We start from the raw sequence: 27128 nt of genomic DNA, 5'->3' as shown, positions 1-27128 counted from the left end.
GAAAGCCTCATATTAAGACTTTCATTACATGTAGGTGTAAGCAGGTACACCTACATGATTCTTTTCTCACCCTTACCACAACCACCAAACTTTCCCTGGCTATTTCGCTTACCTGAGCTTATAATAGCCAAAGATATTCAAAATACTACCAATCAATACTTACCCTTTCTTCACCTGGAGAAAGAAAGAAGCGCTGCTTGTTTGCTTTCTTCCCTTAAAGTCTAATACCTAAAAATCAATTTTCTAACATTTGATGAGTGATCTCAGAAGAACAGCTTGTTTTGTTCTTGATTACTAAATCCTGAGGGTTAACCAGAACAAATCAAAGTAACACAAAGAAGATCCCTCCACCAAGAAAGCTCCCCCATCCCATGCTTTCCTCTCACTTTTTTCTCAGAACAGCAACCACCTCCTATTTGTCTCCCCTTTTCGAGAAAAAGGAACTCAACAAAGCTTCCCATCATTTCAGAAGTCAGCAGATGAGGAAAACTAAGTCTTTGCATTATCTTCTACTTTCTTCTAGGTAGCCCATATTCCAACTATCCCCTTTTCTCCCATTTTCCTAACATTTTCTCCATTCCAAACTTCAAAACCCCTTGGTTTTAGAGCTCCTTGTCACACTTTCATGTCTTTCTAGCCACTTCTACCAAAACCTCTTCATTTGTTTTGAACTCGTTCTCTAAAACTTATAATCCCCCACAACAGCCTATTTCTTCCGCATTCCAATTATCCTGGGCTGGCACTTCTTTCTCTTCCACCTTCTCCATGATCACGCTCGCTCGCTCGCTCGCTCTCTCTCTCTCTCTCTCTCTCTCTCTTACTTTTGATGTGGCCTAGTGTTGATTTTAAATGATTGTTATCTTTAGCCTTCTAATTCCCTAGATGCAAGTATGGTTTTAATTCATGTGTGGTTTCCATTCATTTTTAAGTCTTCTTTAATAAAACAAGAATAGATTTCAAGGTTCCTGTTACCGCTGACCTTCTCAGCTTTTGGGGGTTGCAGATACTCCTAGATGCCCAGGTACACGTCCATGTAGATTAAAGCATACTTCACAACGATATACTAATTTATAAGTAAAGATGCACATTTACAACTAATTACTATCATTTAAATAGAATACATATATACCTCATCACAGTGGGGAAGACTGCAAACTGTCTGCCTGCTCAGTCTGCTGACCAGGTTGATGAACAACTTCAAGGTATCTGCTTGATCTTCTTAATATAGTTCCTTATCTTTAAACCAATTTACCCAGATTTGGGACTGCACGGCCCTTCAAATAGAAGATAGTCCTCTGTCAAGAACTATGGCCATCCATACCACAGTCTGCTCATGAATATTTTCAACTATGGCACTGAGGTGACATTGTTAGGACTTCCCTTACAATTCATGAAACAGATTATGTTGTGCATTGACAGAGGACTACTTTGCACAACTGTGGCTTCCCAGCATACCGCAAAATATACACTTTATTTATTAAATTCCTGTGTTTCCCAATAGCTGAAGCACTCTAGTCAGTTTACAATAATTAAAACTACAAAATACAACATAAGAAATAGTATAAAGTTGAAACCACAGTGGAAACAAAAAACAAACAAACAAAAAACAAGTAAATCATAGCAGCAATGCAAAATGCAGATTTAAAACAAAAACCGAAGATTAAAATGCCTGTGAAAATAGGAAAGTCTTTGCCTGGTCCCAGCAAGAGCATAATGTAAGCAGTGAGATACATGCAAGCATCACACATGACAATCCATATGTGTGCTGTTTCCTGCCTGATGGAATTTCTTTGGAATATGGTCAGATTGGGAGTATTTCTATGGTGCTCATGGTGGAAATAACTGTAGAGGGTGCTGCATGACAGTTTAATTTTCAGTACACATACACACAATCCTATAAAGCAGGGTTGCAGGTCATATGTAGCCTGCCTGGAGTCCCAGGGCGGTACCCCAGAATTCCTTAGATAGCTACATTTCTTCCCCAGGCTCCACTACCTTCCTCTACCTGCCAATCATTCTAGACACGAATGCCTTACTTATTAATAATACAAACATTTGCTTGTGTTTGTGTGTTTGTATTTTGGCTTGCCCTCTTTGCCTTTGGCCCCACACCCTTTTACCCCTCACTGAAATGTAGCCTGTAAGCTTCTCCAAAACTGGAGATGCCTCTTCAGTTGAAAGAGATTCAACACCCCTATTCTATAATCATAATGCTATAATGATAATATAATATAAAGGCCTCCACAGTTTGCACTGCAATAGAACATACCTAATCATCAATATTTGGTGACCCACCAATTACTAGCTAAACCTCCTGGTTTTTCTGCCTGCCCAGATCTACAAAAATAGGTGACTACATTGAAGGATATAATACATGGCTTGGAGGAACCACAGATCCACAGACCCATTATATACCATGGTATAAATGTAATGCCTGAACATTATCCGCCTTCTCTAGTTGTCACCTCAGCCACTGGTATGAAGGTGGAAGATAAGGGAGCAGATTCTTCATCTTCAAGTGGTTACTCCCACTGATGGTTCAAAACGAACCTGTCATTTCCATTTGTGTGACGTTTTCATTAACTAAAAGATAAGTTAAAAGGTATGTGAAATTGAAATTACCTGTAAGTTTCTAACAAGGACTTGTACAACTTGCATCCTACTGAGCTGAATATTGTATGCCATCTGGGAAACTGCCTAGGCTAGGGTCAGAGTAGAAGCCCAAGAGCATCAGATTTAACCCCTGGCTGGATGCTCTGTACCTCTGACCTATTTCATTCTAGCTTTCTTGAAAATAATATAATGGTATCCTCACACAGAACAACATAGCCCCAGATGGACTCATAATGGGGACTTCAGTAGTGATATTATCATATGAGTGCCCACACAAGTGGCTATGTTCACATAAGAATAAACTGCCCACAGTCCAGTTGTCCTCATATTCCTGATTATGTAATTTTCTCATTGAAGTTTAGTAGTCTGCACTGCAATTTAGGTGAAAATGTCCCTGGAGTCAGCTTTCATTAATGGTACTCTGGGGAATTATTTAATTGAGTAAACCTCTTTGTGAGTTGAGGTAAATATATCTGCAAATCCTCAATTTTTACAATGATTGTTCATGTGCCACACATACATGTGTGAACAAGCTTCCTATGACAATGGCTAAAAAGTTCTCTAAAAATCACCAACATATAATGAGGGCATGAGTAATACTTGACAAACAGACAGCTTCAACTAAATACTGGATCAAAATGAATAGTACAAGTTAAAACATACTCATGTCTGTTCTGAGAAGTCTCTTGATTGCAGGGAATAGAACTGGATTAGTTTATGCAGATAAGAAAGGATTTTTGCCACATGATTTACACATCACAGAAAGTATATTGGAACCTACATGTAATTATTTACCCCCCACAAAAAAACCCCAAAGGCAGTTGTGTTGCCCATTTAAAAAATCCAAGATCCATAATAAAAACTGTAAAGTTTCAAGATCTACATATCTTTTCATCAGGCAAGATATTACAAAAAGCAGGGGTATAGGAAAGGGAAAAGGCTGACTAAATGTTGTAGTGAGGATGGTTCCATAGTCAGTCTTCAGATGATATGGAGGAGGAAGGTTGCAAATATTCAAATGGGGCTCCACCAGGCTGATATGATGTTTCAGGTATCAGAGCCCCTAGGATCACACGGAACAGGACAAAGCAGAAGACTGTTGTTCCTCCATTTGCTAAAAATGCAAAATTGAGTTACTGACTCATAATTCCCTCCATCTTGGATGGACCAAATAAGGTTCTCTGGTTGATGGAAAACAGAAGTAGAGCTCAACTAGGTAGTCTTCCCATTAACAAAGTCGGAAATAAATTTAGAAGTCACACTAGGTTAAAAGGGAGACAAAAAGTCAATAGAAATCAAAGTGGGTTCTTTTACTTAGGATGGGGGTCCCCAGCCTGTGGGAATTTAAGAACTGCTGTGCTGCATGATGATAACTTGGTTCCCATGCAGGATGCAGCTAGTCACATAATGACTGCTATGAGATGGTTAATCAAGGGGTGTGTATGTGTGTGGGGGGGCAGTGGGGAAAAGAAATAGCAAGGTTAGAGGCTGGGCCGGAGGAGGACACTGCTTTCCTCTTTGCTCACTCACTCTATTGCCACTCTAGCTTCTTTTTTCCTTTCCCCATTCCCTTTGCTCACTTTTTTCTCCTTTCCATTTCCCTAGCCTCCTTCTTTCACTTCCTTCCTAGCAGCCTTCCCTGTTCTCTACCACTCATCATTTATGTTGCTGTTTCTTGCTTCTCCCAGCTTTGATCTTTCTTTCCTCCTTCTCTTCCTTTTCCTCCTCCCCACTGATAGCAGTAGGTTTAGAAACAGGAAGGAGAAAGTGATACCTTATTATTTTTCAGTTTTTAATTAAAAATTTTGAAGAAAGGCAGGGAATGAGTGGGCTCTGCACGGGGACTGCTGATCTAGGTAGGTTCATTAGAGATCTTTTGAAATAGCAAGTCCCAGCCTACCTTATGCTAAAAATACCATAAATAACATTAAACCTTTTCCTGGAAACACTTATCTCCTGAAAAACAATGCCTAGATAAGAATGTGAATCATTTATGAAACATCCCATATGATCCAGTCTGATGTTAGGTGGGTGCAGTTGCAAGAACTGCTGTCTAAGAACTACAAGTCTAGGCCAAGAGCTGTCATGTCTCTCTCTTCGAGGCAAGTTGTCCAGACAGTTGTTTCATGGTCACTGGGCCTTGCATTTTTTGCCTTTAATTTTGACAAGTGCAGTTCCTAGGGCAATTTGGAATTCTTTAACAAGAGGCATAGCTTCCTTAAGCAGATATCTGCAATTGTTTATGCACAGCATATTGTTACCAAAGGGCTTACCCTGTTTCCCCAACTGATAGGATCTTTACTTGGTCTGTTTCTGTGAAAAGACAGAGCACTGAAAATTCATGTCTTTTTCTATTCTCTTACAAGTACATAAGCGAAGCATACAAGAAGCAAGCTAATTCCTAAAATAGGCAGCAGCCCACCACAAATTCACTAATGAGCAACAGCATAGACCCCCACACTCTCCAAAGGCTTCTTTCAGTTTAGCCAAGTCCAACCAAAAACTTGCAAGTCTGACTGACTCTGCTCAAATTCAAAACTGCTTGACTCTTTCTTGCACTCCCCCACCCGTTTCAAACTCTGATAAAACGTGTAGAATCTCATAAACTGAAGAGGGATTTCCAGCCATGAAAGACCATTTAGCTTTTTTGTTGACCACTAGGTGGCAGTTTGCAAAAAATGCGAGCAATAGGTTCAGGGTGCGTCCAGATGGAGGGCTCCTAGCATTGCAGGTGAAAAGGGCTTATATAATGCTATTCCATCTTTTTTTTTCCTTACTAGATTTTCTATGATATGCAAAAAGGCTGAAGAAGTGGGAGGAAAATATAGAAGGGTTATGAATTGAAGTTCATATCTGGAGTTACCATAAATAATTATGTGATTGAGCTATAAAAGCTTCATGTGGAAGTATCCTTATCTCACGGAATCATACAGTTGGAAGGGGCCTAGAAATCTATCAAGTACAACCCCCTGCTCATTGCAGGACTCAAGTCTCCCCTCCAGATTCTAATCAGGCTGTTTAGCTTCCAAGATTAGGCAGGATCAGGCACTTCAGCCTATTTAAAACACATCAAGCTCCTAGCAGTCGTCTTTCTCTTATAAGTCTGCCTTACGTGGTATACCTTGCTTTCTGTTTGTTATAAGTTAAATCTTTTCACTATTTTTGTGAGGGGAGGGGATTGTATGCATTCATTTATACAATGATTTAAGCCTTCTTTCCTAAAGACAATCCTAGGTACATACAATATTTTAAGAAAGCAAAATGCATAGAAGAGTAAAAATACAAAAAAAGCAATACAAACACAACTCATGGTAGACCAGAGTTCACCTAGAGAGCCTTTGCGAATGAAAAAGTCTACTGTTTATAGGAGAGCTTGCCTCAATATACAAGTAGGGGACTGGAAACTTTTTCCTGCTGTACTATTTTATGAACTTGGTTTTTAATGGAATACTTACCAGAAAATCAATGATACAACTACAAATGTGGTCAATGATGATAAGGAAGAAATGTTGTCACCTGGCAGCTGTTTCCTATCTTACATGATACTGGCCCAATTTCTAGAGAAGCAAATGCAATTTTGCTGTAAAACAGGTGATGTTCTTTGCTTATAAAATCCATTGAAGAGATGGATGTTATATTAATAATCAAACTTAGCATTCACAGAGATCTTTACAGTGCTCAAATCAGCACACATATATTATTTAACTAAACCTTATAGTATCTTTGTAAGTTGAGTTCACATCCCTATATTGCAGGGAAAGGATATATCTGCAGATGTTTCCCACTTTTGAAAATTGTATTCAGTACTTTGTATGTTAAATGGCTAGATGTGAAGCATGGATGTTCCTCCAAAAGTTGCTGAACTGCAAGTCCCATCATTATATATAATTGACTATGCTAGTTAGGGCTGATGGGAGATGTAGCCCATCAATATCTGGAAAACCACATTTTCCCAGCCCTGATGTAAAGGGCTTGACTGAGCTAGTTTGCACATGGCTTTATTAATCCACAAATTGCCAGAATTTAGTGAGAGCAAGTAAGTGTGCTGCTTCCAACATGCTCATCTCTGCTTTCAAATAATAACCTACAATCACCTCATGTGTAGGTTGTTAGAGACACATCCAACTCTGAATCATTTATGAGTTTAACAATCCAGAGTTAACCCATGTTTAATTAACCTACTATTACGCATTACAAGTGAATTAGTCCATTGTCTTGTCAATGCAAATAAGAGCAGGCAGGAAGAAATACAGACATGCATGTAAGTGTCTGTGGGCATTGGCATATCATTGGATTATACTTAGAAATGTTGATACATGGAGCTGATTGTTTCAGGGATCTGTACAAATTGTAAAAAGCTTAGGGAAAGGGAAACATTTTGGGGCTGGCAGCAGCTACCATAAAAAAAATTTGCACACTTAATCCACATACCTCAAAGCTTTCATTTTCAGGTCTTCTTTTTGTAAGCACTTTTCCTCAGCCATCCCATGGATACACATTTGAAAGGAAATTAAAGACAGTATACTTACATGACTATTTTCACATCATGGTAAACTGGACTTTCCTGTTTTCACATGTACTACTCATTTGAACTACAAATGCATGAAAAAATGAATAATCTCTGTAGACTCTAAATATGACCCAGAAATACTGTCATTACAAAACTGTGAGCAAGATCAAAAGTTATAAAGTCACTTCCATCCAAAGGCTACTCCTAAGGTACTTTTCACAGTGTGCTACTCTAATACATTATTAGCTGAAAGATTGTTAGATTGGCGTTTCCCTGAACTGATTGTTGTACTTCAAGTTAATTTTTGTGTTTGATGCATTTCATACAATTAGAGATAGGATTGTACTACATGAAATATGTTACGCAGGTGGAACTTGTTGACTTGCTTTGGGAATATTCAGTGTGTCTGACTGTAGTCTTCATTGCAACAGTTCACAGGCTCAAGTGTTCTGAGATTCCTGAGAATCCAATATGTCCAACTTTGGGATTGGCACTGTAGAATGGTGGGAAGCAAGGGGTTCCTTTGCAAAAATGCTTCTAGAAACACATGAGGAAGAATTGCAAGGAGGAAGTGGTGGGTGGGGGAGGAGCAAGTACCCTTCTGCCTCTTCTCCAGTGTAAATCACTTCCCTCACCCAAATCAGCTTTGCCAGGAAGGAGCACCTTTTTCAGTTTCTTCCTTGTGTTAGTCTGTAACATATAGTTCTGCCATTGAAAGTATACATAGAGGAGAATATTCTCAGAAACAGTCCTCAGTTTCTTAAACTGATAAAATCATATTGAAAGTAGATTAGTAAAAGCTGGCTAGCAGTTCTTTGAAGTAATGCCATTGCTTATTGAAGTAGTATCACCCCACGCCCCCACTTAAAGAAAGCGAATACTTGTTTCATAAGTATTCTTCATTTAACAGAAGTGCCTGAATCGCTTTATGTTAGCCATCTTCATGTTACATGAGCTACTCATCCAGGTATATCATCTACTTGGACTATATCTTCATTACAAAAGAAAAGGAACAGTCCGGTTCAGATTATCTGTGCTGAACACTGTAAAAATTATCCCACTTACAATTCACACATTATGTTTACTCCAACAATGGAGTTTAATAACCCACATTTCTATTAGTTTCCTAATTTTATACTAAGAAGATGCTTGCATTTATAACTATGCATAAATATCAAGTAATTTTATGATGGAATAAATAAACAATTCAAAGTGTCAAACTGTCCCTGCTAAAATTGCAATTTACCTACCACATACATTGCTATTTTTGCAAATTATAATCTTGTTCTTCCTCAAACATATTGTTGCAAACATTGTTTTTGGCTATACAAAATTACTTTCTTCTGCATTTTTATCCACAGCTCACTGAATGTTTCCTTAATGCTTCTGGATGGCTGCCTGGACACAAGCTAATGAAATTTATGACACATCTAACCTACCTGTGTTAAGAAAACTGTATAACAGCTTGAATATGGTCATTGAGGACAAAGGGCTATTTAAATGTGAGCAGTAAGAGAAATATGATTTGATGCTAGCTGTCAAGAAGCAACCTGCAAGAGTATGCTGTTCCCTTTAGGGGAACTGATACTGCTTTTAAGACTGACTGCAGCATCTATCCAGCTGCCTCCCTACTCACCACTTCTCAACATGCATGCTTCCAAACAAACACGTTACAAACCTATCGCTAGAGTTCAGCCATTCATTATTCATAAAGAAACCAACCCTGAAAAAGATTGACTGTGAAACTTCTTGCCATTTAAAGCTTCTAATCCATTCAAGTACAGCAGTAACTCTGCCACATTAAAAAAAAGAAACAGCTTCACTTGGCTAACCTAATCTTCTTTGGTCTAATAAGGAAAGGCAAATCCAATTTTGCTTTTATAATAAGAAAATAATCTTTCATTTTCACCAAGCTGAAAGTTTGATGCATGACACCTGATCAATATGAAAAGTTGTTTAACATCTAAAACTCTGAGGGAACTTATTCAGAACTGGGCTTCAGTATGCTGATGACACCCAACTCTGTTTCTCCTTTTCATATAATCTAAGGAAACTGTTGATATTCTAAACGAATAGACTGAATGAGGGTGAACAAACTGAAACTTCAAGCAAAACAGAACTTTTCCTTGTGTGTTAAGCAGAAAGATCAGGGAAATGGGTTTCAGGCTGTTTTTAGATGATGCTCTCCCCTTGAAAAATCAGCCTTGTGGTTTGTAGATTCTTCTGAACCCACTACTAGCTCTGGATGATCAGGTTTTTGTCATGGCCAGGAATTGCTTTGCCAAGCTGAGGCTGGTGCACCAACAAGGCCTGTTCCTAGAAGTGTCAGAAGATCCAACCATGGTGCCAGATTAGTTACATCTCATCTGGATTATTACAATACATTCTGTGTGGGGTTGCCTTGGAAAGCTGCAAGCTCTAGCAAAGAACAGTCCTACATGTCACAGTGCTGTCCCTAGGCAAGAAACCTACAAAATTTCAGGATAGTTGCAAGTGCTAGGAACTATGATAATTGAAAAGCTTTTTTGTTTTTGTTTCCTGCTCAACTGGCATCAACCTTCCAAAAATGTAATAAAGCCAAGTCAAATGATGAACATAGAGGTTACAGTGGCAGAGGCAGAACTTGAACATCCAGCATTTTCCAAGCAAATACTCAGTGCTACACTGTCCTGTACCAACAGAGCACAAAACTCTCTTTGGAGGTTTCTGTTCCTAGGAAAGATAGATAGGAAATAGCATTTAACACTGAATGAATTCTGAGATGTAATACTTCAGCCTTCTTCACTTAAAACACTCAGATTAGAGAATCCTAGTAAACTATTCACTGTGATTAGGAACAAGAGTTGCCAGTCAAAAGATATACCCCTGTTCTGTTTCCCACCAACACCCTAGTGTTTTCCTTATATGGAAAAAAAATAATTTCTGGAGACATTGTATCTCTCCAAATCAGTATCCAGATTTGGATTTGGTCTTCTTGAGAGAAGCCCTGCTTCAACTCAGACACCTCCCAAATCTGCCCAGTTTCCAAATTTGAAAGCTGGATGAATTCACTGCATGCTCCTACCAAAGACAGATGTAATTTGTGCAGGGAAACAACCTGACATTTTAGCACATTTAAGTCTCACTGAATTTAGTGGGACTTACTATTGAGTAAATCAGTCTAGGAGTGCACTGTAATTGAAGGATACTCCTAAACAAAAACTATTCAAGGGTTTTGGATCTAGTACAAAACAGAAGTGAACTCTGGCCCTGGAGAGTGTATTGGTAATAAGAGCTGCTGATTAAGAAGACTGCAATTCTAAGCACTTTTTAAAGGGAATAAGTAGCCATGAACCCACTAAACAAACCTCAGATCAAGGTGCACAGATGAATATTGTTAGCTAAGAAGTGCCCAGTTCAGATTAAATCATTTTATAGCCTTAGGAAAGCCACTGTTACCACAGTTTCCAATCTGCAATGAAGGGATTGTAATAATGGTCTGTATTCCAGCAGTGATGTAAAGATTACTGAGTTAATGTAGAGGAAGCTCTTGAACACAGAAATGGACAATATGCATGCTTATTGAAAACTCATTACTATGCAATGCACAACTACAATCAGAAGCTCACAAAAGTCCATTTATGTAAACTTCTTACTAACTTGTTTATTATTTATTTCATTTCATTGCTATACTGCCAAAGCTCCTTGTGCAGTTTACAATGTACAAAAATGCAGACCACATAAATATAGTAAAATACCACAAAATCTTTTCAATACACAGAATGTAAAAACTATTTAACATATTTTAAAACAATTTTGATACAGTTTGAAAACAAACTATACAAGTTGATACAGCTGATATGAATGCCCCATCATATCAATAAATACCATTCAATGCTGGCGAGAAGAGGGTGGTCTTAACCTGGCACCAAAAAGATGGCAGAGCTGACATAATGCCGAATTTTTACTTCCACATTTATGAATCTGTTTAAATTCAAGTTTAGTAGCACCTGTAGTTCAGCAGCTGTGCCTGGAAAATATTTATGCCGCACATTGGACTCAAGGACAAACTCATAAGAAGCAGCTGTTTTCACACAATGTGCTGTTACATTCTCGCATCTCTAAAAAGAGAACATTTCTCTTCTTGTCTTAACACTTGGGAACAAAAATTGCTCTCCATTAGAACAATTAGAATTAAAACATGAGGGACAGACTCTTGAATGTTGTTAAATATTCATATCTTCTTGTTCAGGACATTTATTTAATATGCAAATATGAGTAGATAAATAGGTACCACTTCAGTGGGAAGGTTCCATGCACTTTGGTGTTTAGTCATGCCAGCCACAAGACCACAGACAAATACTGGCCCCCTCAGCTAAGAAACAGAAATGAGCACCACCCCTAGAGTCAGACACAAGTGGACTTAATGTCATGGGGAAACCTTTACCTTTTACTATAACCCTTGCACTAATGTGTTAGGTAGTTACTGAACAAGGGGGCTAGCATGACTTCTCATCTAGCAAAATTGGATCATTTTTTGTGTGTGCTTTCCCCTACCTTCCCAAAGGCTAGGAGGCTTCAGGGGCAACCTTTTGTAGTGTCATTTCCCTTGTGAAGAAAAGAATATTGGATCTCATGATCCACTGACAACTCAGACAGACAGTGCCAGTTGATAAAAGTAGCATCATGTCTTCCCACAGCAAACAGAATGCTCTTCATGCCCGTAGTTCCTAGTCAGCTGCCAAACTGAGATGTTTGTCTCCTTTGCTGGTTCCATTACAACTCACACCTGTTCCTTTAGCCACACGTGCGTCTCAGGACTCCTGCTTTGTAGGTAGACATGACCCACAAGGCTAAGTGTACATATGCCATCTGATTGAAATTATTATACAAGTATTAGCTATTCAATTAATTAAAGCCTAGTGATCACCTTCTCTTGATTTGACACAATGGTATGAACATACAATCTCCTTCCATATATCCTTTAAGATGCTAAAAGACTGTAGTTAGAAGACTTTGCTCCCAATCCCCTGGGAAAGGAGACAAAAACAACTCCTGAATAATGTACAGAAGCACCAATCAAGGTTGGATTATTTTAAAAAATTCCAAAATATGAACCGGGGCACCACTAAATCCATCATTATAAAATAGAAAGAATATGATTCAACAGCAACTCTGCCTAGAGAAGGCTATTCAATGACTCATTGTAAGGAGGGCACTAGTCAGAGAACCAACCAAGACACCTGTGGTAACTCCAAAGAAGCTGCAAAGATTGGAAACTGGGGTGAAAGAAACCACTCATGGGCCAACTACAACCTTGATGCTCCGCAAAGTTGGGCTTTATGGAAAAATGACCAAAAGAAAGCCATCGCTGAAACAAACCCATATCAAAGTTCATTTGGAGTTTACAAGAAGGCATGTGGCAGATACAGCAAATATGCAAAAAGGTTCTCTGGTCTGAGGAAATCAAAATAGAATATTTTGGCCTTGCTATAAAATGCTATGTGAGGCACAAAGCCAACAGTGTCCATTGCCCTGAAAACTCCACCCCCATGATGAAGCACAGTAGTGGCAGCATTGTGCTGTGGGAATGCTTTTCCTTGGCAGGACTGAAAGCTGTTGTTTATCAATGCTCCCCATCCAACCTGGCAGAGCTGAAGCAGTTTTGCCAGGAAGAATGGGAAATACTGCAGCATCCAGATGCACAAAGCTGATAAAGACTTACCCAAGGAGATTCACAGCTGTAATTGCTGCCAAAGGTGCTTCTACCAAATATTGACTCAGGAGGGTGAATACTTAGGCAACTAACAAGAGCCAGTTTATTTTTGTTTACTTAACCTTTGTACAACAGTAAAAATATTTAGCACTTTCACACTGTTAAGTATCTTTTGGAACAAGATACAAAGCCAAGTAAATTCATTTCTATTCCAGATCCTAGGACAACAAAATAGAGAAAAGCCATAGCAAATATATCTACAAGGCACTGTATGTTCTTTCCAATTGGCAATCACAATTTTACTGCTCCTCTCCTTCCCCAGATTTCTTTTCAGGTACAGATGTGTTATGGTAAAGTTGATCCACCCACAAGTTGATAGGAAGTTAGTAATGACTTCTTTCTTTGAGGAGGATTGGGCAGAAAGTAGGTCTCTGAATGTTCTGAACTTCAACTTCCAGCATTCTGAATTGTTGCGTTTCCTAACAGACAGTTATGCAAATTAAAGTCAGCATATCTGGTGATCTCCTTTGTGCCCATCTGTGACCTAAGGGTTACACATAAACAGCAGTAAATGTCCACCTTGTAAATCAGATGTGGCTGGATGGCAACTCCAGTCACCTTTTGTTACTAGTTATGATGGTCAAGATTAATGGGAGATGCCATCTAACAGCTTCTGCAAGCCCACAGTTTGCCCATCCCTGTGATAATTATCTGTATACAGTGAACCACACTTTACCCCATGATTTCTAGTGTTTATAGTAACTGAGCAAGCCTTCTACTAACTTAGGGTTACATTTTAACTGGCAGAGAAATAGTAAAAAGGTCAAATACATAGACATAAATGCAGAATATATCCATAGAAACATGGAAAGTATAAAATACATGTTTGTATTGTATTGGATTTTCAGCCATTGTGGCATAGTTAATTTATTTTATTCCGATTAATGTTGTAAGCTGTCCAGAGATGGAAGTAATGGAAGGCATACACATTTTATAAATAAATATAAATAAATAAATAAATAAATAAGAGTATACAACTGTAAAATGTATAATTGGCATGTGTAATGCAAGGCCTCATGAGAGATGGTCAGTGGCTTCTAATCTAATCCTACACTTCCATGGTTAAAAGCAAGTCTCACCAAGTTAATGGAATTTGGACTTATGTAAGAGCTATAAGGAACCCAGCCTTAGATGTCAGCTAGATATGACAGTGGCAGAAGCTGTGTCCTAAAACACAGGCCTTGTCAAACACATTTAAAATGAAAAAATGAGTCATTTAGTACAGGTAAAGGATATATGGGGAGGGAGCACTGAACCCTCTCCCCTGTATCAACTTGTACTAAAACTGCTTTGCCTGAGCTACTAAATGTATCATCTTAGAGCTTTTCCAAGAAAAAAAGCATCTTGGCTGAGGGAGGGGAAAAGAAAGTGGGCAGTGCAGACAGGAGAGGGATTCAGCCCTCTCCTTACTGCCAGACCTCCTCATTTCCACATAAAGTCATACTCCACACAAACAACTTATGTCAATATAGCAGTTAATTCCTTACCTTACCCATAGGGTACTGATCCTTTTAGAATGCGGGGGGGGGGGGACTGCACAAATGCAAAGAAACTGCTAAATGTTGTTTGGAAGAATGGGATGGGATGGGGCCAGGAGAAAGATGGGTAGCCTTCTGAGGATCCTTTGAGAACCAAATTGGAAATGCAGGTGGGTTGCATTTGGCCAGTGGTTCTGAGGTTCTGCACCTCTGGATTAGACAATTTATGGAGGACATGTCTATCAACTGTGGATAGCAGCCATATCAATTAAATAGATCTTCCATATCCATAGCCACGGTACCTTTCAAGACCAAGTGCTGGAGCCAAATATCAGGAGGAGGTTTGTGACTTCATGCTTTGAGAGGTTTGCGCAATCAGGCTGGACATCCTTGAAATCAGGATGTTGCTCTAGATGAACCTTGGATCTGATTTGCCAAGGATGTTTATATACTCCTGATCCAAAATATGGAGAAAAGTTGAAAATGGAAAAGGAATTACTCATGAGTTATCTTGAACAGGCCATAAGAGGCATTCTATTATGAAACAGAATGAAGTCATTTTAAAATAGCATGGCTTATGATGGAGAGTTCATGGTTAAAATGGAAGAAGTCACCATCAAGCATTCCTAATGTGAAAATAATTGTAGCAGAGCACATATCTCGAAAAAGTTATATTTCCAGTGCAGAAACACTCTTTCTTGTGACCATTTATTCTTTCAGATCAGTGTTTCTGTGCCTCCCAGTAACACTGTAATGTTACTGTCGTGATGGTACAGGTTTTTTTCTGAAACATGAAGCCCTGACTACTAAGTGATTATCAGTTCATGACTCATACATGAGTCAGCATATCTAAAAACAGCAACCATTTTGTCACCAGCACCTGAAGGTGGTGTTAGCGCACAATTTTCTCCTTTGTCTTAAGACCCTAGTAAATGATTTTGGAAAAAAAATCCTTCATTATAAACTTCAAAGCAAATTCATATAAAACCTAGTAAATAAGTTATCTGCAAACTGTTTTAGGGTTTGGAGGGAAAATTCAGAACAAGTCAATGGGACTTCACTGGAACTACTTTAGTCAAAAAAAAAAAAAAAAAGCCTGATGAATTTCACACAATATTTATTTTCATGGCTCCTAGGTTGTTGAATTTTTAAAACTAGATTGACTGAGTCATAGCTCAAACTACGCAGACGTTTGCCTGAGGCATAATGTGGGAGGTCCATGATCCAACCATTTGACATCTTTTGTTTTGTTTGAGCAGTAGGAATTCTTTTTTCCCACACTGTGTCAGGACTCCACAATGAGCAACAGCATGAAGTTTAACTCCCATTCAGATGAGGCAAGGGAAGCCTAATCTATTGGACTAGCAAGACCAATGACAGAAGTACTGGAGGCTAATGCAAGACCCAGCATCACAACCAGGATTGGTCGGGGTGGAGGGGGGATGTTGAACCTGTTCTAGATGGCATTGCACTCCCCCTTAAGGAGTGGCTATGCAGCTTGAGGGTGTTCCTTGATCCTTCTTTGTTGCATTAGGCTCAGATAGCATTGGTGGCTTGGAGTGCCCTATATCAGCTTTGGCTGGTGGCCCAGCTGTGTCCCTATGAGTACCTGGACAGAGATAGCATGGCTTCAGTAATCTATGCTCTGGTAATCTCTAAACCTGATTGCTGCAATGCACTCTATGCCCCTGAAGACAGCTCAGAAGCTGCAGCTGGTGCAGAATGCAGAAGCCAAATTAATAACTGGGACTTAGAGGTCCAAACATGTAAGACCAGTTCTGGCCTGCCTGCATTAGCTGCCTGTATGCTTGCGGTCTTAACATATAAAGCCCTACATGGCTTGGGATAGCAATACCTGATGGAGTGCCTCTCCCAACCACAGTCTAGACTCTGGTATCTTCCTCCAGGTGCCTATCTCTTAGCACCAGGTCAAGACAGCCCTCTTTGCAGAGGCCTTTAAACATCTCTCTGGTCATTTAGGGGCCTGACACAATTAGCCATGTACCCTTCTTGTACTCTTGGCCAGGACTTCTTTTAATTGTTTTTGACGTTTATTAAGCTGTTTTAATTTATTTTTAAATTCTTGTTAATGTTTATTTAGTGTATGTTATTGTTTTTATACTTTGTTGTAAACTACCCAGAGAGCTTTGGCTACAGGTGGTATGGAAATGAAATATTTGTTTATTTATTTATTTAAAACTTAAATATGCCGTTCCTTATGCATGGCATCTCAGGATGGCTTACAATCATTAAAATCAAAATACAATAAACAATACATACAAATATAATAAATAACATATAACCAATAAAAAATAAATCAAAGGCAACTGGTGAAACATTAAAATACTAATTTCTAAAACAATAATTGAATAAAATGGTTTTGACCTGGCACTGAAAAGAATGTAAGCTCAGTGCCAGGCAAACCTCTCCAGGGAGTGCATCCCACATATAATTAATATAATAATCATGTCTAAATTTGCATCTTTACATATAAATTAGTTATCAATACATTTTATGTGAAAATGGTGTCCCTCTTGCCCTCTTCTTTGGGGATACATTTCCTCTGGTGGCAATTCATAAAATAGTTTCAAAGTAAGAGACTTGCCCCTCAAGGGCCTTCCAATCTTGAAAGTAGCAGAAAATGGGAGGGCAAATGGCCTTGAGACAGAAAGGGTTTCAACCTGAATTTTGTTACAGTAAAATGCACATTTGGAGCTTGCCTGCCCTTTGAATCTTTTAGCCAAGAAGAACCATTTCCCAGAGTAGAGGCTGCTACTTACTAAAGAGTGGGGAAAAGGTAGGGATAATACTTATGCCTGTACTTTTTCTCCAGTGTGGTGGACCCATTCAAAATCACACATGCATATACTCAGTGACACCAAGCAGGTTTTTGTGAAGATAAGAAGTGACATTATGATATTTTGGAAGGAGATCAAGTAATAAAAGCTGCATGGGAGAATAAGGAAAATCCTTTAAAGGAAAAGGGGAATTTCAAGTGGCTGAAGATGATAGGGTTACGGGAGCAGATGTCACATACAAAGATCAAGGAGCAAAGAACTTTTAAATGCTGGTTTAGTTTTGAATTTTTTTTTTTTTTTGCTTCTTCAACACATTTTCTGCATGCAAAAAGCAAACAAAAGAAATTATGGATAACAATTTATCAGCATGGGAAATACTTTTAATGTATGGTTTAATGACTGAGCTACAATAACAGAAAAAACTGAGCAAAGATGAGGGTTAAACTGGATATAATTGCAGCAGAGGTACATTTAAACTGACTGTCAGAGCACTATCACAATGGAACCTATTACCTGGGGTAGTTTTGGGCTCTTCCTCACTGGAGACATTCAGAAAGTGTTTGGACATTCATCTAAATGGGATGGTGCAACTTAGTGTCCTGCAAAAGGGTTGGACCAGATGGCCTGGCCCCTTCCAACTCTATTATTCTATGATTCTAAAGTTGAACCTGGATCTTCCTCATCCGTACAAAAGGAAGAGGGTGAGGGTTCCATTGTTAATGTCAAAAGGTGCACTCTTGTATCATCACAGTGTTCATGCTCCAACTATTCTTCCTGTGAAGATTCTTTCGTGCATGCTTCTTTTCTGTTGAAGCACATCCTGCTTGCTTGCTCGCGCACTCTCTCTCTCTCTTCAAATTTCTGTAGATATACATTTAAACTCACAATCAATTCCCCTCATCTCTGGCTTGGCAAATGTTCACCAGGCAGGGCCAGTATCAAAAGTAGCTATGGTTAGTCACCAGCAGAGGTCTACAGCCCTCTGCACTTGCTCTTTCTCCTCGTAATTGCAGCCTGCTTATTCAACTGCAATTTGCTCTAACCTATTAAAGGGAGATGGTAGTGAAGAGGAGGAGGAGCCAGCGTCCCTGCCTACTTGCTTGCTGTCTCTCTGCTGTCAAGCAAGTGAGTGGGAACAATGATGGGAAAGAGAAGGAAGAACACTGGCAGCTGATGACAATGACGATGAGCAGGGACACTCAGGAAGGCCACTGAGGATGATTTGCCAAAGGGTCCTCAAAAGCCTGTGGACCCAGCACTGTGATCAAAGGCTCAGTGCTGAGGGAATTCCCTATCACAACAAACTAATCAAGACCACAGCTTTTCTATCTTAGCAGAACTCAGGGCCACTCACATCTTGCCTTTACTTAGGCATATTTCAGACCTTGCTGACTTTGTCAACCAAGCTGAATCATGCCCATCTGCTCCTCAAGTACCACACTCCAGAAAAGTTACAAGCAACTCTATCACTTCATTTCATGCAGACACTCCTAGGCTTTCTAGCTGTGAGCATATTCACATGGCTGGTCACTGAGTTGCCTGAAATCATTTTGACAAACATGAAACGCATTCATTCCAGTTTGAAAGAAATCCAAATAAAGTGGTGAAGGAACCATAAATATAGGCTTGGTTTATAAAATCAGAATCCAGATTTAAGTGCCAGACAGTCTGCCTTCTGTTGAATTTACAGCACTTTAGATGCAGCCCTATACACACTTACCCAAGAATAAAATCTATTAATTCAGTGGGGCTTATGTCTGAATCGCAGTAATTAACATACATTAATACAAATGTCTTATATTCCTAAACAGTTGTTTCCACATTCATTCCTGAAGAGCAGCATATAAATTAACATATGCAAATATTATGCAAACCAATGCCATCCACTATTCCCTCTTTTTCTGATTCCTAAATAGTCACCCTAAATGAAATGAATTTAATTTAGGTTGCACCAATACCTAGTTTGTCCTGAACTGATAAACCTGTGCCTGAGCTTGTCTCACTTCAACCCACAGGGGAAAAAATGCAATGAACACTACGGCACTCGTCAAGTAGACGGGTATCGCAGCACACTTCTCCTAACTCCTGACATCTAGTTTTTTGTGTTACAGGATATATTTCATTTCATTTTTATTTTTTGTGGAAAATTCATTTACTTGTCATCTGAAGTGGTACAATACAGCCAGAGATTTGTCACTTAAGTAAGAACTAGACCTTACTGTTGCTAGAAAATGAAACTCATTTAAATGAACAACAGGTGCATAAAGCCAGGAAGTGTACACAATAGCTTTGAAGCGGTATGGATGACAGACAGAAAGCCACAGGATCATAGAATAGTATTGTTGGAAGGGGCCAAGAAGGTTACTAGGTCCAACCCCCTGCTGTTGCAGGACACCAATTTATACCATCCCACTCAGTGGGATGCCATAATTCTAGGCAAGTAAGAAGTTGTTTTTGTACCTAGCTAAGTCAGATTTTCCTGTGTTAACAGAAAGGGTATTTTAGAAATCTAGTACATTTTCAAAGAAACCATCCCCCAGTATACACACATTTTGACTGAACTCTTGTAGAATAAAGACAAGTTCTTATAACTCAGGTTTGACTAAAATGAAAAGTTGTTGCCAGTTATCAACTAGAAAAGGGACAGGAATCATGCACCCAAACCTTCTGACCTTTAGCATACATCCTGCTGCCAGCAATTTTTTAGCTTGTTTAGTTTGAAATCAAACAAAACATGTCCCTTTTTAGCTATCATCACAGTTGGCTGCCACTTCTTGTTGCTGCTACTAAATTTCAGTGGAGCAACATGAGAGCAGCCTACAGGAATTCAAGTGATGTAAGTAGTGGACCCTGGACCCCTCCAAAGTTGCTCATTCCTGTACTACATGGAAGAGTAGTATCTTTGAAATTGCTGTATTATTTAGAACACTGATTTTCAATCATTTTTTCTTCAAGCAATGCATTCCATGTTAACTGGTCTGTCAAGGATACCCACCCACCCCATCCCTGAATGTTTTATAATACACAAAGTTCATTCAGGATGCTAGCCAGGACTGTTGAGCTTCACTGTTGTCTTTTACTGAACAAACAGTGCATCTTAGAACCAGTTCAAATCTCCCATGTGACTGTTTATTGCAATGGAAGATTAGCAATGGCAGTCAAGCTTTCAAGGAATCCTATCTAGCAGTAATTGAGCTTCCTTTTGAGGAAGCCCTGACATCTCTTAAGAGACCTCAAGGATACAAAATGCACTGCTCTGAACAAGCAAAAACAAAAACAATATCCTGTGTTCCATCTTTGCTGCAAAAATTGGCCACTGAAATACTTAAAACTACAATGGCCCACCTTTTGTGCAATGCTGTAGTCAAGCCAAAGATTGCAGGGACACAATGCTGACACTTTTTAATTAGCAAGAAACCTAACATCAACTGCAACCTGCTCAGATTTCCCAGTTCCCCCTGAGCCTAGCTGCAATCTTCACAGCAGGTGGGAAAATGGATTTTCTCAACAACCAATCCCCAAGTATTTTGGGGTCATCTGGTCTTGAATGGGCAATAAAAACCAAACAAATTTATAAAAGCCTCATTCCTCATAGAGATGAAAACTGCTGGAACTGGTTTGTTGATCTGGATCAACATAGCAACCTTCATTTTTTGCCACTCTTGAGGAATTTGACTATGGAGATTGGCATGATAAATGTCCCAGTATGCCACTGCTTCCTCTGTTGTGAAGGTTAGAGGGAAAAAAATCCAGTGCCCCATGTACTGCAACACAGCACCTGCCAAAATCCTCCATCTACAAAAGGTCTAGAGGTAGAAAGATGTAAGGCCGACCATTCCTGGCCATTAGTCAAGTCCAGTGCCAGGTCTATGTTTTTGCAAGCCCTTGGAAAAAACATCCTCAACACCCAAGTCTAACTTCTCACTGTCATTGCTACCAGCTGCTTTTGTACCTAGCATTTTACTTCTTGCTTGCTTGGCAGGCACAAAGCCAGTAGACAAGTGGCATCTACTGTACCTCTCTCTCACCACTACTGCTTTATGGCCAGAGTGAGAGAGAGGAACAAGCACATTACAACGGTGAAGAGGTGGAGCAACTCCAGAAGCCTTTTGTCAGCAGACTCCTGCGGAGAGGTGGGCCCTTGGCAAGTACCCAACCATGCCAAGTACGACACCATCCCAGGACACGTCTGTAGGAAGACTGCCGTATTTTTGCATAAGTGCATTGTAAGAAGATCCTAGAAGGGATTTGAGAACCTTTAACCTTTAATTGTGCCCTTTAAGGGCACAATTCTTTGGCTGCCCAACATTGTTTGGGAGACATAAGATTCTTTGCCATCTCAGCAATGAAGTCCTGTGACCTTGAAGGCTTACATGCATCTGATAGGATTGTACCTTAAATAATCTAAACTGACATTTCAAGTGGCCTTGAAGTAATGTGCTACTGCTAAAAACTGCTTTTATACTTATAGAATACTGTATATTGTGGTAAAATTAACCTGTCAGATAACAAACCAGAAACTTCTGTGCATTACTGTGCACTCTAGTGTAAATAAACAGGCAGAATAGCTACAGATTTAATTTTCTTTGTACATTACTGCCATCTACAGTATTGGGACAACACAAACCTTTGGGCATTATTATGACCAGTAGCAAAGGAGAACACTCCCCCCACCCCCGAATACCAGCAGATATAGTTTTTAAAAAACCAAAGTCTTCTCAGGGACATCACAATAATCCTGTGCTCATTTTATTTAGCAAACAGCAATAGGTGTCATTTCAGTTTCAGAATATTTCAATATAAGAAAGACAAGAGAAACTGCTATTCAGTATCTTGCTTACATTTCCCATCATGCAAGTTTCTGAAATACAAATATCTTTTTGAAAAAAAATCTTTGATTTTGCTAGCAGTTGCAAACTGAACCAGTCATTCATTCCAATCTTTGATACACAGTTGGAATCACACTTACTGGTTCTTCTTCTGATTTGCCTGTTAAAAATTAATCATCCTAACTGTAAAAAACCATGTCTGGAGAACTATATATAGAAGCTCAGCAAAATCATGCTTTGGCTGGTCCGAAAGTAGTGGGTTATCAGAAATTATTACAGTTAGTTTAACTAACCTAAGTCACACCCCACTGCTAACCTTGACTGGTCTTTTCATAACCCCATTTTTTCTGAACCCACTTGGTTTCACTTGCATGTTTTGCTTGCATTCCAACTGCAGTCAATCTAGACAGGCTGGGCGATGAAATGTATATGAAATGTATATTAAATATATTATCACATTCAGTTATAAAATGATCAAGAGGCTACTGTTTAAATTAAAAGAGTGCCTGGTTGTGGTAACAGAAGGCCAATTCACAAAAGTTCAAACCAAAGAATTCAGAGGTACTGTTAACCCAAGTGCAGGGAGCAACTTGCAAATGAGGCCAAATTGCCAGATGCATGCCTCTATCCCACTGATGGCAGTGGCTGTGCTCATGCCCACTGATATTACCTGCTCACCCTTTCTGCCCTTCTCAGTGAGTTGAGAGGCACTCTGTCTCTCTCAATGTGGAGAAAGGAAACTGGCTGACTTTGTGTATTGTCCAACGGGGATGGAGGTGGGGGGCTGCACCATTCAAATAGACCTGACCAATATTTATTATTCATAGTATTGTATTTTTAAAAAAATTCTACGCTGCCTTCCAAGAAGCATTCCACATTTGCTCGCAACATCGAAATTAATATGCTATTTTTAAAAGATAATTAAAAACCTGATACACTAATACAGTAGTAAGCATTCATAGGACCGCAAGCTGCAGCAATAAAACATGACGTAAAATCCAAAGCGTAACTATAGTAACAGTACAGAAGTGACCTGGGCAAGGTCAAAGTAAACATGTAGGTCTTCTTTAAAACCTTCAGAGATGGGGCATGATGGACCCCCACCCCTGATGGTAACTCCTTTCAGAGGTGTGGGGCCACTATGGTTAGGGCCCCTCTCCTTTGAGGGCCCACCTAACTACTCTCAAAGGCAGGCAAAGTGAAACAGGCCTTTCTTGCTGATTCTCATCATCATCAGTCCCCAGCTGAAGCACTGGCTGAAGCTTCTCCAGCTGCCACTTCAACTGGGAAAGGCTTATGACAGGGCCAACGTCTTCAACCCCATGACTTTCCCCTTTGGGAAGCACTTAACTTCAGAGCAATATGCTCAGTAAGGGGAATCCCCTTGTTCTCTGTAACTGGAGATAACAAGGGGGTTTCCCTGTGCTCTCAAATGGGAAGGGAAGCAGGCGCTTAAGTCAGGGGAATCCCCTTGTTCTCCCAGACCATGATCCTTTTCCCCAGTTTCTCCCCAAGACTAGGCAGGGCCCACATCCTCTGAGGACTGGAGATTCCCCACTGCTGTATTACTGGAAACTTTGTCCACCCAAACCAAGCCTTTCAAGGTGTTCTGGAAGGGGCTGCACTCTCTGTGAAGAGCAAAGTTCACACTTTGTGGGTGCAAATTGAGCCATCATTGTCCTTACAAAGTGTCTCCTACTAGCTATGACCCTACCTTTGCTGATAGCCATCTGTTTAGATTACTGAAATGTGTTGAATCTGGGACTGCATTTGAGGCCATCTGGAAACTCCCATTGCTACAGGATAGGGCTGAAAGAGTGCTAACTCAGACCAGACAATATGATCCTGTTATACTAGTGCTGGTCCCTGGTCCCTTTCTGGGTCCAATTAAACATGCTGGCTTTGATCAAAATTCTTCAAGTCTCAGTATCTGAAGGATTGCCTCTCTTCACATGTCCCTACATTTACTCTCAGATCACCACTCTGAGGCACTACTCTGACTACTGTGTGTCCCCAGCTGACACACAGTAGGTGACTATGGAGTAAAGCTGCAATCCTATGCATGTTTAAACAGAAAACAGTCCAACGCTTCTCAGGATGGCTCAGGCAGTGCGGCTGTGAAAGGATGCTACGAATTGTAGGACTGTGCATGTTAATGAAGACTGTCCTCTCAGTTCTCTATTGAAGTCTTTGAGAAATAAATAGGGGAAATTATTCTCCAGCCAACAAAGTGGTAATATGTGATGTAAGGCATCTACCTGCATGAATACATCCAACACCTGTGACCACTCTGCCTCAAACAAGTATTGGAAGGACTAAGAGGAGATGACCATATCCCTGTTTAACAAGTTATGCCATATTCCTACTACCTCACCATGTGTGGTTTTCCTAAATTCTTGACTGGCTGAAACAATAGCCCGTGTGGAACTAGCCATAACCAATGTGGATAGGGCTTATCACAGTTCTAGCCATTTCTCTTTGTTGGATAAATAGGATGATACAATAAGGCAATTTTTACATGCAAATTAATAATATTCATGCCAGCCAAATCCATTATCATCATATCCCTGATTGGAATGGCAGTTGAAACAACTTATATATTTTCTTCTTTATATTAGTATCATTATAATTAATTAAATTTCTATACCACCCAATAGCCAAAGCCGTCTGGGAGGTTTACAGCACATAAATACAAGCATAAAAAGGTCATACCAATTGTAAAGCCAAATTAAAACACATATTAAAAATTACAGTAGCCTTTATGATTAAGCAACTTGTTTAAGCTGCTAAGAAAGCCCCCAAGTAACTATTGTCTGATGTCACCTTTCATGTTTCACCCTCGCTCTCTCTCTAACAATAACGTTTGCTTTCTTGCCTTGACTTAAAAAAAGCCCTAATACTCAAAGCGGTATTTCCAAACTGCCATTTGACAAAATGCATTGAAACCAATGCATGGAATGTTGGAGAATTTTTAAAAGTCAAATACATTTCTGCTTCAATCATTACAAAGAATGGAAGCCAATGGTACCAGGACCAATATATCATCTTTTGTACTGTTTTTAAAAAGGTTATTGCATTATACTAATGCAAGGAGCAATACCAACATCACAGCTTTGTGCTAACAGATACAATTACTTTTTCACCAGAAAAATGGAAATGACCAAGATGGTGTCTCTCCTGGTATATAGGGTGACTCTCATGCTGCAGTGCTGAAGTGAGATTCACCTGCCAGTCCAGCATTCTTCTGCACGTGGGAAAAGCGCCATCTTGCCCCCTGTCTCAAGCAGTAGCATGTGTTAGATTGTTCCTGCCTAAGGACCACATTTGGCCTCCTGCTGCTTCAAAATTCCTGCAGTACTCACATCACAAAACACTTGAAGAAGAAGCCATTTTGTTTACAAACTACTTACCATATGGTGGGACCGATCACGTGAAGCATTTCTGAAGCACTTTCAGTGGCCCTCCAAGCAGAGTCATTTCATGGATGCTTTTATGAGGAAACCATAACATTTGAATGGATCAGACTTCACAAGCAGACACTGACCATTTCTGGAATGTGCCTTCTTACTTTTGCTCACTTCAGTCTCTCTTCAGTTTCCAGTCTCTCTCTTGGTCATTTCCTTCTTGTGCTGGCCATGGACCCTGCCCAGCCATGAGCTCAGAAGGGAAACCCTGCTGCAGGAATCTGCTGGTCACCTCCCTGACAGATTGTGATGACCTCATAGCTGACTTCAAAATACTGGCTTTTGTGATGCAATTGAACTGAGTTACATTCTGCCCATACTAAAAGACAAACACCTCGTCAGCGTTGTCAAAGGTCCATCTTTTAGTTTCTAGACGTCTTGATATTTATAAGTACATTCTGCTCTATTCCTTTTACGACCAGCAAGTCACGCTAGTGGGTAGCTGACTTCTTTATTTACAAGATTTTTATCCCACCTCTCAGTCAAAACAGCCTCCAAGGGAGTTTAAAGATTAGCGGAAATACAAGTACAGACAACAAAATCACCACAGAATCCCAATAAAATACCAAGGAACTGGGAGTTATAAACCGATTTGGGGGCATGCTGGGAGTTGTAAGCCTTTTTTTTCTTGCACCTTAAGAATGCAATCCTATGCATTTAGCGGGGCATGCTCGGAGTTGTATTTTTTTTCCGTTTCAACATGCATAGGTTTGTGCCGTAAGTGATAAAAAGAAAGAAAAGAAACGGGTGAAGGGAAGGCTTGCATATCTGCGTTGGCTTCCTCAGTCGATTCTGCCTATTCTCAGCATTAAAGACCTGCTTGTCTTCTGACTGTGTCATCCCCAAACAAGCGTTCGGCTGATTTTATTTCTTACGCGATTGATCGTATCCGTTTCCGACATCTGCAAATCGTCTCAGCCCAATCGAAGCCACGCTTCTTTAATGAGTTAACAGACTAGCAGGCAGACAGCGTGAGGCCTCTTGAAGTCTTTTGATTTGCAAAGAGGCGTTTTTATTTGCATACAGTATACCCATAATGCAACATTGCATTCTGTTATCTCTGGCACAGGAGCTAAAAGAGAACAGGCCTTTTCGGTTTATTGAACGTCTACATGCTTACGGTAAACAGAAAACAAGAGAATTACAAGCACTGCATTAATATGCAGACCTGACTTTAAAAGTATTAGCCATAATCAAAAGGCACAAAATTATTACAGCTCTATATACTTTCTGGGAGGCTGACTTATTTTGGCTGGTCCGAATGCAGTGGTATTTATAATTAATTGATCACAGTCAGTTACAGGTTTCTTTGTTCTTTCTCCACTCCCACTGCTTCACTTGACTAGTCTTTTAATTTTGACATTAGATTTCAGCGCCCAATTATTTTAAATGCCCGTTTATGTTAATCTTAAAATACATCTATTTACATCTATATTTGAACCACCAAAGATTTTCTTTTGTTGAATGATGTTTCACACGCACAAAGAAAACCCCCTCCCTCATGCTCTAGAATGAAAAATCAATGCACACATGAAAGGTCGCAAATAGCGCATAAAGCCGCACGGAAAGGTCTTCAGCAGAAATAAAAGAGGTCTTTGAAGTGTCTTACTTTGGCAGAATAATTGTTAGCATACATGGACTGTGTACAGTCCTGAAAATGATGCATCTGCTTGCAGTTTTG

At 39.7% G+C, this 27128-nt stretch overlaps 1 protein-coding gene across 1 annotated transcript in view; it reads right to left on the bottom strand.

Moving 5' to 3' along the window:
• Window positions 1-26320, bottom strand: part of EZH2 (enhancer of zeste 2 polycomb repressive complex 2 subunit) — a 116864-nt gene extending 90544 nt beyond the window's left edge. Inside the window, exon 1 of the mRNA XM_044453907.1 lies at window positions 25394-26320. The gene's annotated coding sequence lies outside the window, so the exon portion shown is untranslated. The remainder of the gene's footprint in view (window positions 1-25393) is intronic.
• Window positions 26321-27128: the final 808 nt, after the last annotated feature.

Source organism: Varanus komodoensis, unplaced genomic scaffold (assembly GCF_004798865.1).
Source record: "Varanus komodoensis strain SLA01 unplaced genomic scaffold, ASM479886v1 scaffold10, whole genome shotgun sequence".
NCBI classification, from domain to species: domain Eukaryota; kingdom Metazoa; phylum Chordata; class Lepidosauria; order Squamata; family Varanidae; genus Varanus; species Varanus komodoensis.
The sequence above is the reverse complement of the archived record's forward strand: the minus strand, read 5'-3'. Positions and strand labels throughout refer to the sequence as shown.